Raw genomic sequence first — 14,634 nt, forward strand, 5'->3', positions numbered from 1 at the left:
CCAGGGGCCAGCCGACCTCACGCTCGCATCGGCCAGCCCGGGGCTGGGACCTGAGATGGCTGTCCAGCTCCTCCTGGGCACGGAGGGTGTGCTGGGCCACTGGGAGCCTGATCCTTGCCCCAGGAAGCCCTTCTTCTCTGAGAAAGTGTCCGGTCCTACCCCCTGACAGCACCCAGCTGGAAAGGTCAAAAGCACAAGCCTTGGGGCTGAGGGCTCTGAAAGCCCTGCTGTGTGGGAAGGACCAGGGCCCCACCTGCAGGGCCCCCCACACCAGACAGAGGCAGGAGAGCCGGCGCCCCAAGCACACAGGGGCCATGCAGAGCGCTCCCTGGCCAGGCCCCTGCCCTGGGAGAGAGCCCAGTCTGAGGCTGGCGATGGCACCTCCAGCAGCTGACTGGCTGTGTGAGCTTGGACAAGTGCCTTAACCTCTCTAGGCTTCAGTTTGTCTCTGCTCAGTGCAGACGACTGTAGAACCCGTGCCACGGTGACTTTGAAGGTTAAGTGCTTTCCTCACGGGAGGTGTTTGGAATAGCTCCTGGCTCTTCGTAAATGCTCAATACTCGTTGAAGTGAACTGAAGTCGCTCAGTCGTGTCCGACTCTTTGTGAACCCATGGACTATAGCCTACCAGGCTCCTTGGTCCATGGGATTTTCCAGGCAAGAGTACTGGAGTGGGTTGCCATTTCCTTCTCCAGGGGATCTTCCCGACCCAGGGATTGAACCCAGATCTCCTGCATTGTAGGCAGACGCTTTACCGTCTGAGCTACCACGGAATCCCCAATACACGTTAGCTCATATTTATTGCCATTATTCCTATTATTGTTACTGTTATTCCTATCATTGTTAAAACGCCCTCTCCAAAGGTCAGTAGGGACTCTTGCCCTCTGTGGGACCCAGACTCGCCCCCCCCGGGGACCAGGCGGTCCCGCAGAGCCCCGCCGGGGTTGGCAGCAAGGACCGACGTGTCAGCAGCTGGCCATTCCTGGGGACACAGATGGGGGATGGGAGCCGGGAAGACGCCCTTACCCACCCTCGAGCGCCCGTCTTTGTTCTCTGCCCCTGGACAGCATGTATGCCCGGAATCCATGTGCGGGACCCTCCCTCCCTGGGTTCACTCTCCCCACAGTCCAGGGACGCCTGCAGTTCCCAGGGGTGCAGAGTGTCCGGGTCGATACCCGCCGGGCGGACCTCACTGTGCCCTGCAGTGCTGGAGCCAGGATAGCTTCACGCAGGCTGCTGCGGTCAGGCTGCACTCAGCAGCCGCGCTCAAAGCCCGTTACAGGGAGTTTCAGTGTTCACGGCCCCACCAGCACCGCGAGCACAGCAGGCCTTCAGTGCCCTTGAGCAGCCCGAGTTGAGGGGAGTCCGTTTACGTTCCTCAGTAATTTTCACGTAAGCGGTATAGATATAGAAAAAACGGAAAATAAAGACAACGTAAGCGGTTGCTCCTCAGTTACGAGTTTTCACAGTTAAGGGTTGTTTTTTTCTAGAAAGCTAGAAGCGAGGTGTCCTGGGTTCCAGCAAACCTGAGCCATGCTTGCCAGCCTCTCCCTGGCCCTCCCTCCCCCGCTGCAGTTCCCATCCAGGTTTGGTAACTTACCAAGCGCCCTGCTCCTGAAGAAACTGCTTTTCCTACGCATAAAACAGGCAGAGCTGTTCTCCGTTCCCAGCGGCGACTCCTCATCTGCCCGTCAGCCCCTGCCCATGGTCATTCACTTCCTGCCTCTCCAAAGCCCCAGCACAGGGCCAGCGGGACAGGTGAGGCCACCCCCTCCCGGTGGCCGATAGCTGCCACGAGCCGTCCAGGTGAGCTGCAGACAGCAGGGACCCCCAGGCTTTCCTGGTGCCCGCAGTTACCTGCTGGGGGCCGTCCACCTGGAGCTCTTGGCAAGTTCACGTTCAGCCCTGAGTCAGATCCCACCCCAACTCCATCCAAATGCCCTGTCCTTTCCTGGGTCGTGCATCCGGCTGAGCTCAGGGAAGGCAGATTCTTCAAACTGAAGCTCAGCAAACCAGGATGACGAAAGGGGATGCAGTTGCCAAAACCACTGTGTACTTAAAGTTAAGTATTTAAACAATTGTGGTAAAGTGTGTCTTTTTATATGGCGAATATCTTAACCATGTTTAAGAGTTCAGTGGCATTAATTCCATTCGGATTACTGTGTCACCATCACCAATGTTCACCCCGGGACTTTTTCATCTTCCCAAACTGAAGCTCTGCACACGTGAGATGCTCACTCCCTCGCCCTCCCCGGCCCCTGCCCCTCCACTTTCTGTCTCTATGAGCCCGGCTACTCTAGGAGCCTGACAGAAATGGGCTCACACAGTGTGTGCCTTTTTCTGATTGGCTTTTGTCACTCAGCGGTAGGTCCTCAAGGTTCATCCACAGCAGGCGCCAGAATTTCCTTCCTTTTCAGGGCCAAATAATGTTCCACTGTGTATACACACCACATTTAGCTTATCCATTTACCCATCAATGTGCATTTGGGTTGCTTCTACTTCTGGCTATTATGAATAGCTTGCTATGGACAAGGGTGTGCAAATATCTGCTTGAGAATCTGCTTTCGATTCTGTGGGATGTATTCGCAGTGGTGGTATTGCTGGATAGTTCTGTTTAATTTTTTGAGGAATCACCATACTGTTTTTCACAGCAGCTGCACCATTTTACATTCCCACCAGCGATGTGCAAGGGTTATAATTACTCCACTTCCTTGCCTACAGTTGTTATTTTCTATGTGTTTGTTTTTTAATAACAGTCATCCTGATGGGTGGGAAGCAGTGTCTCACTGTGGCTTTAATCTGTATTTCCCTAATGACTAGAGATGCTGAACATCTTCTCTAGTGTTTCTTAGCCATTTACATGTCTTCTTCAGAGAAGTGTTTGTCCAGGCCCTCTGTCCATTTTTTAGTTAGGCCGTTCGGTTGTTCTGGTTGAGTTGTAGGAGTTCTTTATATATTCTGGATATTGATCTCTCATCAGACACATGATGTGATTTGCACACATTTTCTCCCTTCTGTGGGTTGCCTTTTCTTTCTCTTGATGGTGTTCTTTAATGCGTGAAAGTTTTCATTTTGGTCAAGTCCAGTTTATCTACTGTTTCTCTATTGCCTGCCTGTGGATGTCATAGCCAAGAAATTATTGCCAAATCCACTGTCGTGAACCCTTTCCCCAATGTTTCTCTCCAAGAGTTTTATCACCACTAAGGCTTTTAAAAAATACAGACTCCATGTCTCCCGCCCTGCCTACCACAGCAGATTCTCTGCTACTCAGGAAGCCATATTTTTCTGACACTTCTCAGTGATTTGGGGCTAGTCCGTCTTCCCTTTAAGTTAAGAAATCTTCTGCATAGTAACCCCAGCAGCCTCTCTCAGCCTTGATTTGCATGGGCACAGTGACAGGGGCCTTGTGCGTGCGTCCCAGTTACTTCATTCATGTCCGACTCTTTGTGCCCACCAGGCTCCTCTGTCCACGGGCCTCTCCAGGCAAGAGTGTTGGAGTGGGTTGTCGTGACCTCCTCCAGGGCATCTTCCCCCCTGACGGATCGAACTCTCATCTTCTGTGTTGGCAGGCAGGCTCTTTACCACTGGGAAGCCTGGTGGGGGCATATTCGCCTGCAAATAGAGTAAGATGACACACAAGCGTGCAAGTGTCCCTTGCCGCCTGCGTCACTTCTGCCCAGTGACTCGGACGCTGTCATCCGGGAAAGAAGGGCCGAGTGGAAGCCTCCATCCAGACGTCTGTTGTGTTCTCAAGGCTAGCTCAGAGTCTCTTCTCCAGACAAAGACAAGCTCGTTCATTTCAGTACTTCCTGAAATGACCCAGATTTCCAGCTCCCTGTTGTTCTCATCACCCCCCTGTGCAAGCAGGTCGTCAACAACCCCTTAACACCGGGCACCTGGACTGATCCTCCTGCCGTGGTCCTGCTGGGATGATGCCCAGGACACAGCGCCGTGGACAGCGCCGGCCTGGCCCTGTCCTCGGTGCCGGTGCGGGACGTTTCTGCCCCTGAGAAGAGAAAAGGGATTTTCTTTTCTGAAAGTAGGAAGGTCTAGGATTTCATCTAAGGAAGGAGATGAGCTCCACAGCCATCCGTGGCCCCCAGGGTTGAAGCTGGAGGGGGAGCGGCGGCACCTGTGGAGGGGAAAGCAGGCTCTGGGTATGGGGTGTCCGTGTGTGCTCTGGGTGTGCATGTGTGTATATGGGCTGTGTGTGTGTGCGTGTGTGCATGTTGTATATGGGGTGTGTTTGCATGTGTGTGTGTACATGTTGTGTATGGGGTGTGTGTGCGTGTGTGTGCATGTGTGTGTGTGCATGTGTGTGTGTGTGCATGTTGTGTATGGGGTGTGTGTGCATGTTGTGTATTGTGCGTGTGCGTGCGTGTGTGCATGTGTGTATGGGCTGTGTGTCTGTGTGTGTGTGCACGTGTGTATGGGCTCTGTGTGTGTGTGTGTGTGTGTATGGGCTGTGTGTGTGTGTGTGTGCATGTGTGTATGGGCTCTGTGTGTGTGTGTGTGTGTGTATGGGCTGTGTGTGTGTGTGTGTGCGTGTGTGTATGGGCTGTGTGTGTGTGTGTGCATGTATGTATGGGCTCTGTGTGTGTGTGTGTGTGTGTGTATGGGCTGTGTGTGTGTGTGTGTGTGCATGTGTGTATGGGCTCTGTGTGTGTGTGTGTGTGTATGGGCTGTGTGTGTGTGTGTGTGTGTGTGCGTGTGTGTATGGGCTGTGTGTGTGTGTGTGTGTGTGCATGTATGTATGGGCTGTGTGTGTGTGTGTGTGTGTGTATGGGCTGTGCGTGTGTGTGTGTGTGCATGTATGTATGGGCTGTGTGTGTGTGTGTGTGTGTATGGGCTGTGCGTGTGTGTGTGTGTGCATGTGTGTATGGGCTGTGTGTGTGTGTGTGCATGTGTGTATGGGCATGTGTGTGCATACGTGTGTATGGGCCATGTGTGCATATGTGTGTGTGTGTGCACAGGCCATGTGTGCCCTCTCGCCTTGGATGTGGATGTGCCTCTCGCTGTCTCCACGTCCGTCTGTGTGAACGCTGGTCTGGGAAGGCAGACGGGAGACCCGGCTGATCAGCAGCAGCGCTGCCTCTCACACCTTCTCAGGAGCCCTTCGCCTGCTGTAGATTGGTCTCAGCAGCCCTGCAAGACCACACTCCAGAGACCCAGGCCGCAGAGCCTTAGACTGAGCCCTGCGGTGTGCCAGGGACAGCGTGTCTCCAGGGCTGGGTGGTCCCCACCCCGGGTGGTGGCTGCTGTCCCTCCCATGTCCCTCCTCACACCCCCAGCTTGTCCTCTTGAGTGGTGCTGGGGGCCTAGGGACAGATCACATTCGTGTCCTTGGCACTAAACTGCCTGACTTTGAAAACCGTCACATAACATAAACCGTGGGCCCTGGCCTCCTCCAGGCTGGCTCTTGGCTTCCAGACACAGGCGCCCAAGCCTTAAAGAAACCCTCCTGCCTTGCCGAGCGTCCTGGGACTCAGTGGCCCCTTCCCAGGAAGGGGCGTCACTTGCTGGGTTCCAGATCCCAAGACACCCTCCCCAGTGACCGCATCCTCCTGCAGGCACCGCATCTGCCGGGTTTGTTGGGAAGGAGGCAGATCTGCCGTGTGACTGGCCGGGAGCAGGCTCGTCCTGCTCAGCCTGCCTCCTGTTTCCCGGCGGGCATCCCGCCCGTAGACCGGGGCCCTCAGCCCGGCCTGTGCCTGTGGAACCCAGGATTGGGGCAGAGGCTGAGGCCATCCCAGGGAGGACCCAGCATTCAGGTTCAGGAGGGAAGCCGGTTCTGCCCTTGCAGGGTGTCACACCTGGAAGGGATGGGCTGCCTGCTGTGTCCCCAGCAGGAGAAGAAACAAGACGTGGACGGGGGCTGCATCTCTGCGGGGTGACACCTGGCGGGACGTTGTCGCCTGCAGACTTGTGCACGTGGCCTCGGCTGGCAGCCTCTGGGTGCAGGGAAAGGGGCCTCTGGGCCTCTGGACTCTGTCCTGAGCCCCTGCTAGCTTGCTCTGCGGCCCCAAGCAAGCCCCCAGCCCCTCTGAGTCTCAGTTTGTTCGTGTGTCAGAAGGTCATCATTTGTGTCTTGGGAGGGTCAGGTGGAAAAGAGAAAAGTGTTCTTTAAAGAGTGTAAAGAGCTGTTGGTTGAAATGTGTTTATTCTACTCCCAGCATACTGTCCTGTTCACCTGACTGGCGGCCTCTGTCTTTATGAGGAGCTGTCATCTGACTGGCGGTCTCTGTCTTTATGAGGAGCTGTTAGTGTGTCTGGGTAAGCTTTCTTAAACCTACCACCTGAGTTCGAGTTTGGGCTTAGACTGTTGTTCGGGGTAACCTTGTTTTGCTTTTTGACAGCGTCTTGATGTTCTTTTTGTCCTATGGTGTGTAGTTACATAAGCCGGCCTTTGTGAGCAGGCTTGCCAGCACGGGCCAGCTCGGGCCCCTGGCGGCTGGTGGGGTTGCCGAGCGGTGTGGAGCCGGCTCAGGGCTGGACGGGGCCCGGCTCTTGTCTTGAGCTGGGGGCCCGCTCTCCGTTTGTCTGAGTTCCCTCGGCTGGAAAAGGCAGCAGTGGTCATGCCTGGTCTGTAAGGCTCATGTGAGGACTGAATTAGAGAGTACGCTTACTTCATATATAATGAGCGTTAGATGTTAGCCGTTTGGTGACTGACGGTAGCAAGCTGGTGGCCGTCAGCAGTCACAGGCACCTTCTGAAATATAGGACGGTTTTTGGAAGTGTGTGCTGACCTTCACTCTTGAACGTGATGTTTCTGAGCCTCAGAGGGAACGTGACAAACTGAGGAAGCGGGACGACTGCGTCCTGAGCGCTCCTGCCTGTTCACGTGGTGCCCTCGTGTGGCTTGGAAACCCTGGCCATGGGGCCAGCTTGCAGCTGTAGCCAACTGATTGCACCAAGCACTACACACGTGGCCGTGGCCCCTTCCTGCCACGACAGGGCTGCCCATGCCTTGAGCGTGCATGTGTGTATATGAAGCGTGTCCTGGACGGGGTCCCCAGAAACAGAACTCGAGACAAGGTTTGAGTACAAGCGGTTTATTTCAGAGACAATTCCAGAAAGCCCTGACGGGCGGGGAAGTGGGTTGGGGAGAAAAGGAAGGCAGTGCAGGACTCGCCGCTGTGGTGGCTGGACTTGGGGGTCCTGGGGGAGGGCGTGCCCGCCCAGAGGGCCAGGGGGTGGGGCATCCCGGTGTTTCCCGCTGCTCCACAAAGGCCGAGCGTCACAGGTGCCTGCAGAGGGGCTCTGTCTGTGCTCCAGGGAGCAGCCACTGCAGGGAGGGTGTGGGGGCAGCTCGGGCAGCATCAGTGATGAAGAGGGAAGACGGGAAGAGAAGAGGCTGTGGAGTCAGATCCCTCAGTCTGCTGGGAAGGAGGGGTGGCTTTAGAGAGCTGCTGGCTTTCAAAACACCCATAATTCCTAAAAGAGAACAGCGAAAGCACTGCTGAGTCTGTGTGGGGTTCATCAGGGTCACCGAGTCTGTGCGGACCCAACAGGGTCACTGGAAGGCTGCAGTGAGCCAGGTACTCCAGAGGGGCAGCTGGATGTGTGCAGGTTGCCAGGGCAACGGATGCAGGCTGAGGAGGGCCCCTCAGTGTGTCCTGTGACCTACAGTTGAGCTGCTGGGCTTTCCTTGAGTTTGCGGACATACAAGCTCATTGACAGTCAAGATGGACAAGGGCTACGGCAGCTGTTGAGAGGGATGGGCTCATCCCCACCAGCCTGCCTGTCCGCCTGTCTCTCCTCTTTCATCCTCAGCCTCCCCCTTTCTCTGATGCCTTCTGCTCTGGGATGAGCTCACTGGGCTCACGGAGTGCCTGGACAGTCCGTGCCGTCTGGTATTACAAAAGGGGCCCAAGTTAGGAGGAGGTTCAGACCCCATCTCTGAGGCTTGGGGAAGGCTGCCGTCCATCCTCGTGGGGATGGTCAAACAGGAACAGAGTTGTGGTGAGGACGTTATGGAATATGTTATAATGACGCGCTTGGTAGACAGCAGGCGCGCAGCAAATGTCACCTCCCTCCCTCCTCTTGGTCGGCCACTCTAAAATAGAAGCCGTGAAAGTCTGAAAGTCATCTGCAGAGGGAGCTCTCCTTCTTGAGCGGGTGATGCCTGGTCACTCACCGTCTTTTCCGGGCACACCTCTCACCTGAAGCCTCCCCAAATGCACCCAATTGCACCACGATGCTATTCGACTCTGGGTCTTCCTGGAACTTGTGTGTATAGTTTTTACTGAAGTAACTTGTGCTCTTTTATAATTCTTTAACAATTGCATAGCATGTGCGGTTTACAAAACACTATCTTATTTAATCTTAATGACTCTGTGAATTAGGGTATTCTTTTTCCTAATTTTAGGCTTCCCTGGTGGCTCAGATGGTAAAGAAAATCTGGCTGCAGAAGACCTGGGCTCGATCCCTGAGTCGGGAAGATCCCCTGGGGAAGGGAATGGCAACCCACTCCAGTATTCTTGCCTGGAGAATCCCACGGACAGGGGAGCTGGGGGCGGCTAGAGTCCATGGGGTCGCAGAGTCAGACACGACTGAGTGACTAACGCAAACTAACTTCCCAGGACAAAAGAGAGGAAACTGGGACTCGGCCTCGCCGGCTCGCTAGGAGCTCGCAGCTTGAAAGTGGCGGACCAGAGCAGAGTCAGGCCTCTGACCCACACACCCCCTTCCCCACCTCACGGTCCCCTGCCGGTTCCGGCTCACCTACCTCCTCCCTCTGCCCCTGGGGACCTCTCCCTCCGTGCGCCGTGCTGGGGCCCTAAGCTTGGCAGCGGCAACCACAGGCCTTCCTGCTGCTGCAGTCAGAGCTCCCTGGGCACCAGCAGGCGTGCCGTTGGCAGGCCAAGGAGTCCCTGTGGGAGGCTTCCTCAATCCTCTTGAGCGACTGCTCCGTCTGCAAGGGTGGGGTTGCGCTTTGCAAACCACAGAGCAACCACTGCGGGGAGCTCAGGGCAGAGGAGCGCCCACCCTGTGAGTCCAGCTCTGCTGACTGGGGCCCAGAGGCCGTGCTGTCCCAGGATGCTCGAGACGGGCCCCTCTGGTCTCTGGGCTATCAGATGTCTCTGGCCAGGCAGCAAAGCACCATTCATGGTGGCTGAAGGAGGGCCAGCCAGCCAGGTCGGGCACTCACCCGCTGAGCTGTGAATGGGCTGCCCCCAGAGGCTCTCCGCCGCATGTCAGGGATGATGGACCAGTGCAGGCAGATGCATGAAGGTCTGGGTTTGAAAAACAGGCAGAACAAGCCAGGTCCAGAGACCACAGGCAGGCAGCTGTGCAGGACAGACTGGCACCCGTGAACGCACAGGACAGGACTCGGAGAGACGGGTGGACAGGCTGATGCCGGGTCTGGTGCCTTCGTGACGGGCAGCTGGGGATGCAGGTGAGAGCTGTCCAGATGCGGTGTGCGGGGCTGGATACAAAGAGGCTGTGTGCGCACAGGCCCCGCTGGCCGCGGAAGGGGATGGCACCCAGACAGGCCAGGGAGTCTCGGAGAGGTGCAGGGGACTGTCCAGCTCAGAGAGCGGGAGGGACTAGGGTCTCATAGCCTGCCGCCCTGCCCACCTTGGCCAGCTCGCATGAAGAGGGTCTGCCATGCGCCTTGCGCCGTCTTCCCAGTGCGGCCTCTCCTGCCAGAGGCAGGGACGCGGCCCTGCCGGAGCTGCCGCCCTCCTCTCCTGATCACTCCCCCAGCCCCATCAAGCCTGTTTCTTGGCCCATTTCTCACTGGCCATGTTTTCCATCTCTTAGCCTCCTTATCTGGCTTCTGGCTGAGCCCTTGTGTGTCCAATGACCAGGGGCCGTTCAGGAGTGACACCGTCTCCGTGGGTGCAGCCACGCAGACAGGCCCGGGTGTGGGACTTGTGGCAGCAGCGGCTTCCAGGACATGGTCTTTCTGCCGAGTGTCATTAGAAGAGGAGGGCCAGCCGCCCGTCACTCGCCCCATGGCTGCCCCGAGCCTGTGCTTAGCCTTGCCTGGAGGTTCCCGTGTGAGGTCCCGCCCTTCCCAGCTCTGAGAAGGCAGCCTCGCGGTCTGGGCGGCCACAGCTGTCCTGTCTCTCGTGTCTCCTCCGGTCCCTGTGGTTACTTTCCTGTTCTTGGGAGGCTGGCGACCTCGGTGGTGCCCTCCAGAGGCCTCCCGCCCTGGTTTCTTCTCAGTTGGTCGCTACTGCCTGCATGAGCCTGGATGATGACTTAAGCTTCACCATCCAAAAGGAGAGGGTGACACTGCCCTCCTCAAGCTGCTTGTTCACATGGTCAGTGAGGCACTTGGGGGATACACCAGGGAGAAGTCATCATTCTTAAACTCATGCACAAAAGAGAGATGGCAAACAAGCCAACAGGCGACCCCGGTAGGTCAGGCGGCACTGTGCACCGTAGGGGAAGGTGAAGCAGGGGAGGGCAGAGTGATGAACGCGGGCTGCTGGAGAGCACGTCAGGGAAACTGTCCAGAAGAACATGTGCAAAGGCCCTGGGGCGAGAGCGAGCACATGTTCAGGGACTGCAGGGAGGTCAGCGTGGCTGAAGCAGATTAAACAGAACAGACTGTGGTCAGAAACGAGGTCGGGGGAGCCAGGGGCCAGCGTGCAGGTGGGGAAGCCACAGGCAGGCTCCCGGCAGAGGAGCCACCTGGTCTGTCTTGTGTTGCAGAGGGTCCATGAGGGGGCAGGGACGGAAGCTGTGGGGGTCACTTGGCTGGAGCAGGGGCGGGGGAGGAGGCAGAGGTGGTGAGCAAGGCTGCGGGTGAAAGGAGACAGGCATTTCTAGCACCTTCTTGGCCTGGGTGAGATTGGAGATGCAGCTCAGAAACGGGGAACCTGGGGCAGCGGGAGCTTCAGTCGTCCTGAAACCAGTGCTCTGTCCTCAGGGATCTCACACTGGTACACACACTCACACACACTCACATGACCACACACAAATGCACACGTACACACACTGACACTGTCACATGCACACACGCACACACACGTGTGCACAGCCACACACACTGCAACGTGCATACGTGCACACATACGTGTGCACACTCACACACACATGAGCACACACAGACACGCTGACACTGTCACATGCATGCACGCACACACGTGTGCACACACACTCACAGTCATGTGCATCCATGCACACATGCACTGACACCGTCACATGCAAACATGCACACACGTGTGTGCACACTCACACTGTCACATGCACACACACTCACACGCACTGTCACGTGCATGCATGCACCCTCACATGTGTGCACACTCACACTCACATATACACATGCACTGTCACATGCACGCATGCACACTCGCACACACACACACTCGCATCGTATCTGCCCGGGCAGCTGAGGGTCCGCAGGCCCTCATGGGGGGCAGCTCCTGCCGGCTCCGTCGCCACCGCGCCGTCCGTCCTGCACTCTTGGAGCCACAGAGACGCTGACATTTGGGAAGACGTGGAACAGTCACCCACTGTGTGTGCTCTGGCAGGGCGCCGCCTCTCCCAGCTGTGGGGTGGCGGGATGGCCGGCCTCCTCAGAGGTTGTGTAAATATTTGGGGAGCAGCACACAGCTGGGAGTGGACCCTCACCCCCAGCTGGCTCGTTCGCTGCTGCAGGACGTCTCGGCCTGGTCCCGGGCTGCCAACTCCAGGCCCATCACAGCCACTCTTCGTCCCCTCTTCCCTCCAAGCCTGGCGGCCTGGTCTGCGGGACGGCTCTGAGCAGCCCGCTTGCCCTTCTTGAGACCCCCGGCCCTCCCCACGAGGACAAGGGCGGGCAGAGAAGCTGCCCCCGGGGTGGGGGAGCGTAGAGAATGTCCCCCCAGGGGGCCTGGAGGGGGTGGGGGCTGGGACAGCCCGCTGGGTGCCGGCCGGAGAGCTCGTAGGGTCATGCATGGCCCTGAGAGCCCAGGCCTCCCTAACCTGAGACAGAAAGTCCACCGAGGACCCAGGAGCCCAGCGCGGGGACTCACGGGACCCTGGCTCCCGAGGGCTCTGTGAGGAGGAGGTGATTGGGTCCTTTCCTCTGCGGCTGGTTTTTTTTCTGGAAAAGCACCTCCCTGTCAGCAGGTGGCTCGCCTCCACCCCACCCCAGCCTGGGACTCGGAAAGCAGAGCTCAGTTGCACCTGTGGGCCCCCCTGTTCTCAAGGCAGGTGTGCCGCCGTCCCCCACGGTGGGTGAGGTCAGGGTGCCGACAAGGAGGCCGTGACTCCTGTCTTCAGGAAAGACCCCAGACAGCACTTGCATCCAGTCACCCACAGTGCCCAGAGACCCGGTGACCGGCTGGCGGAAAAGAGCAGACGCTAATTTGCGGGCTCATTGCTTAAGGAGCCGAGCCTGCAGGGAGAGGTCCTCACCGGCCTCTGCCTCAGGATGGGGGTGAAGGTGGGGGAGGGTGGCCCCTCGTGCAGCCCACCTTCCTCCTTGAAGAAGAGAGAGGGCTGTTCTGTTGGGTTCTGGCAGGAACCAGGCGCAAGGAGGAGGGGGTTACAGGTCCCCCAGCCTTGCGGGCCCCAACCTTTTTGGCACTAGGGACCAGTTCCATGGCAGACGGGCTTGTCCATAGATGGGCGGACGGCGGGGTGGTTTCAGGGTGAGTCAGGCATGCACCGTTTACTGCGCACTGTTTTTCTGTCACTGTTAGGCCAGCTCCGCCTCAGGCCTTCAGGCACTAGATCCTGGAGGCTGCAGACCCCTGCTCTAGCCCACAGTCCTCCTGGGCAAGGGGAGCTCAGAGAGCTGCCACCCCTCCCCGGGCTGAACGGCAGGCTGACCAGCTCTGTTTCTGGTCAGCGCCCCGCGGCCATGGGGGTGAAATGCAGGGGCTGTGGAGGCCCAAGGGAGGGGGGCGGCTGAGGTGCGAGGTGGGGCGAAGCCCACGGCTCTGGGCTTGAGGGGCGTCACTGGGTTGGGGGAGGGGGTGACTGGGAACCTTCCCACCCTCCAGGTAACCCCTGTGCCTTACCGTTTAGCTTCCTCTTCCTGCCTCCGGGCTCTGCCAGGAAGCATGGAGGAGGAAACATTAGGGAGAATTCACAGCTAGGCCTGGAGGAAAACATCCCCTGCTGGTGGCATTCCATGCTGGCGAGGCTCAAGAGGGGCCCTCTCGGTGCACTCCCCTGAGCTGTTCCCAGATGACCCAGGCCGGCCCAGCGTGGAAGATCCGTGCCCCTCACCCTCCATTTAGGGTAGGGGTGAAGATGGGGTGCTGGCTGGGGGTCTGCCCCGGGGACACCAGCCCCGGAGCGAGGTGGGCGATGCTGCTGCAGAGCCCACCTTGCTGTGATTCTCCCCAGAGCCACTCAGCCTGGGACCTGTTGGCCCTTTCCTGAATCTCACCACTCAGATCCCTAGAGAGAGTAAAGGGAGTGAAAACCCACCCCCCTCATGCTAGGGGGCATTGAGGGCTTGGTACTGGGCTCCCTGCAGCCCCTCACTCCCCTTTGGACACAAAGCGTATCTGGATAACTTGACCAGTGTCTGCACCCTCAGAAACAGCCCCCTACCAGCAGGACTGTTTAGGGACCCAGGACAGAGTCCCCTCGGCGAGGTCTCCACCACTCGGGCAGTAGAGCTGCAGCCCCAGGTGAGAGGCCTGGGTGCTCAGGACTGGAGCCGGACCAGTGATCCGACCCTCGGGTCTCACAGCCCGTCTGCACCTCCCTGAGGGCGGGAAGTGGGGAAGGGCTCCTCAGCCCTGTGTGTGTGCTCACTCAGTCCTGTCCGACTCTTTGCGACTCCATGGACTGTAGCCCGCCACACTCTTCTGTCCATGGGATTCTCTAGGCAAGAATACTGGAGTGGGTTGCCACGCCCTCCTCCAGGGGAGCTTCCCAACTCAGGAATCTAACCCTGTCTCCTGCATTTCAGGCAGAGTCTTTACCATCTGAGCCACAAGGGAAGCCCTAACGCCGTAAAGCCACAGGCCAGGCGGTGAGGGGCCTCCGGAGCACTGGCCCGGGTCTCTGCATGCTGTCACCTGAGCCCTCAGACCCAGAGATACACCTGCTCTGGTCCTCCGTCATCTTAACTCAGTCCCTTGGGGCTTTAAAAAAGCATCATTGCTGGTGCTGTTTCTGTTGATTTAAGAAACTGAGGATATAACCTGTCCCTTCCTAAGACACCGGCTGCCCTGTTTGCTCAGGTCACTTTGGGGTTGGGACAGACCTTACCGTCCACACTCAGCGCCTCTCAGAAGCAGGATGAACCAAAAGCAGAGGTTGGGGCATAGCCCCTTCTCCTCTAACAACCCCTGCTTCCTCACCACTGGGGTTAAGTTACCAGAAATTCCCTGCTACTGGACCCCACTTCTTTTCTTACTCTGCATGAAAATCTTCACATCTTGCGATCCTTTTCTTCCTGATCTGTCAACTGAAAATGCCCCCTGGATGAAGGCACAGACACTTGCACGGTGGAGCTGTTCTTTCTCCCCACAGTCAACCCCAATACGCATGCCCCCCAACCCCGTGCTGGAGGAAGCGAGGCCCCCCTTTCGTGGTCACTCACTCTGCACACTCCTGAGCGGCCTCTGGTACTTGCACTCGGGTGCCGTTCACCCCCTCAGCATTCTCTGTGATGCCGCCAAAACTTTTGGCTTTCTCTGCCTACCAAAGCTGAATAAAAAAATAGAGGGAG

The 14,634-nt window shown here is 57.7% G+C and overlaps 1 protein-coding gene across 6 annotated transcripts in view; it reads left to right on the top strand.

Annotated features, from left to right (window-relative positions):
- Positions 1-14,634, top strand: part of NAV1 (neuron navigator 1) — a 199,133-nt gene that overhangs the window by 123,575 nt on the left and 60,924 nt on the right. The gene's annotated exons all lie outside the window — the stretch shown is intronic.

The sequence above is a fragment of the Bos grunniens genome, chromosome 16 (genome assembly GCF_055505025.1).
Source record: "Bos grunniens cultivar Pamir isolate PY7600 chromosome 16, Bosgru_T2T1.0, whole genome shotgun sequence".
Taxonomy (NCBI): Eukaryota; Metazoa; Chordata; class Mammalia; order Artiodactyla; family Bovidae; genus Bos; species Bos grunniens.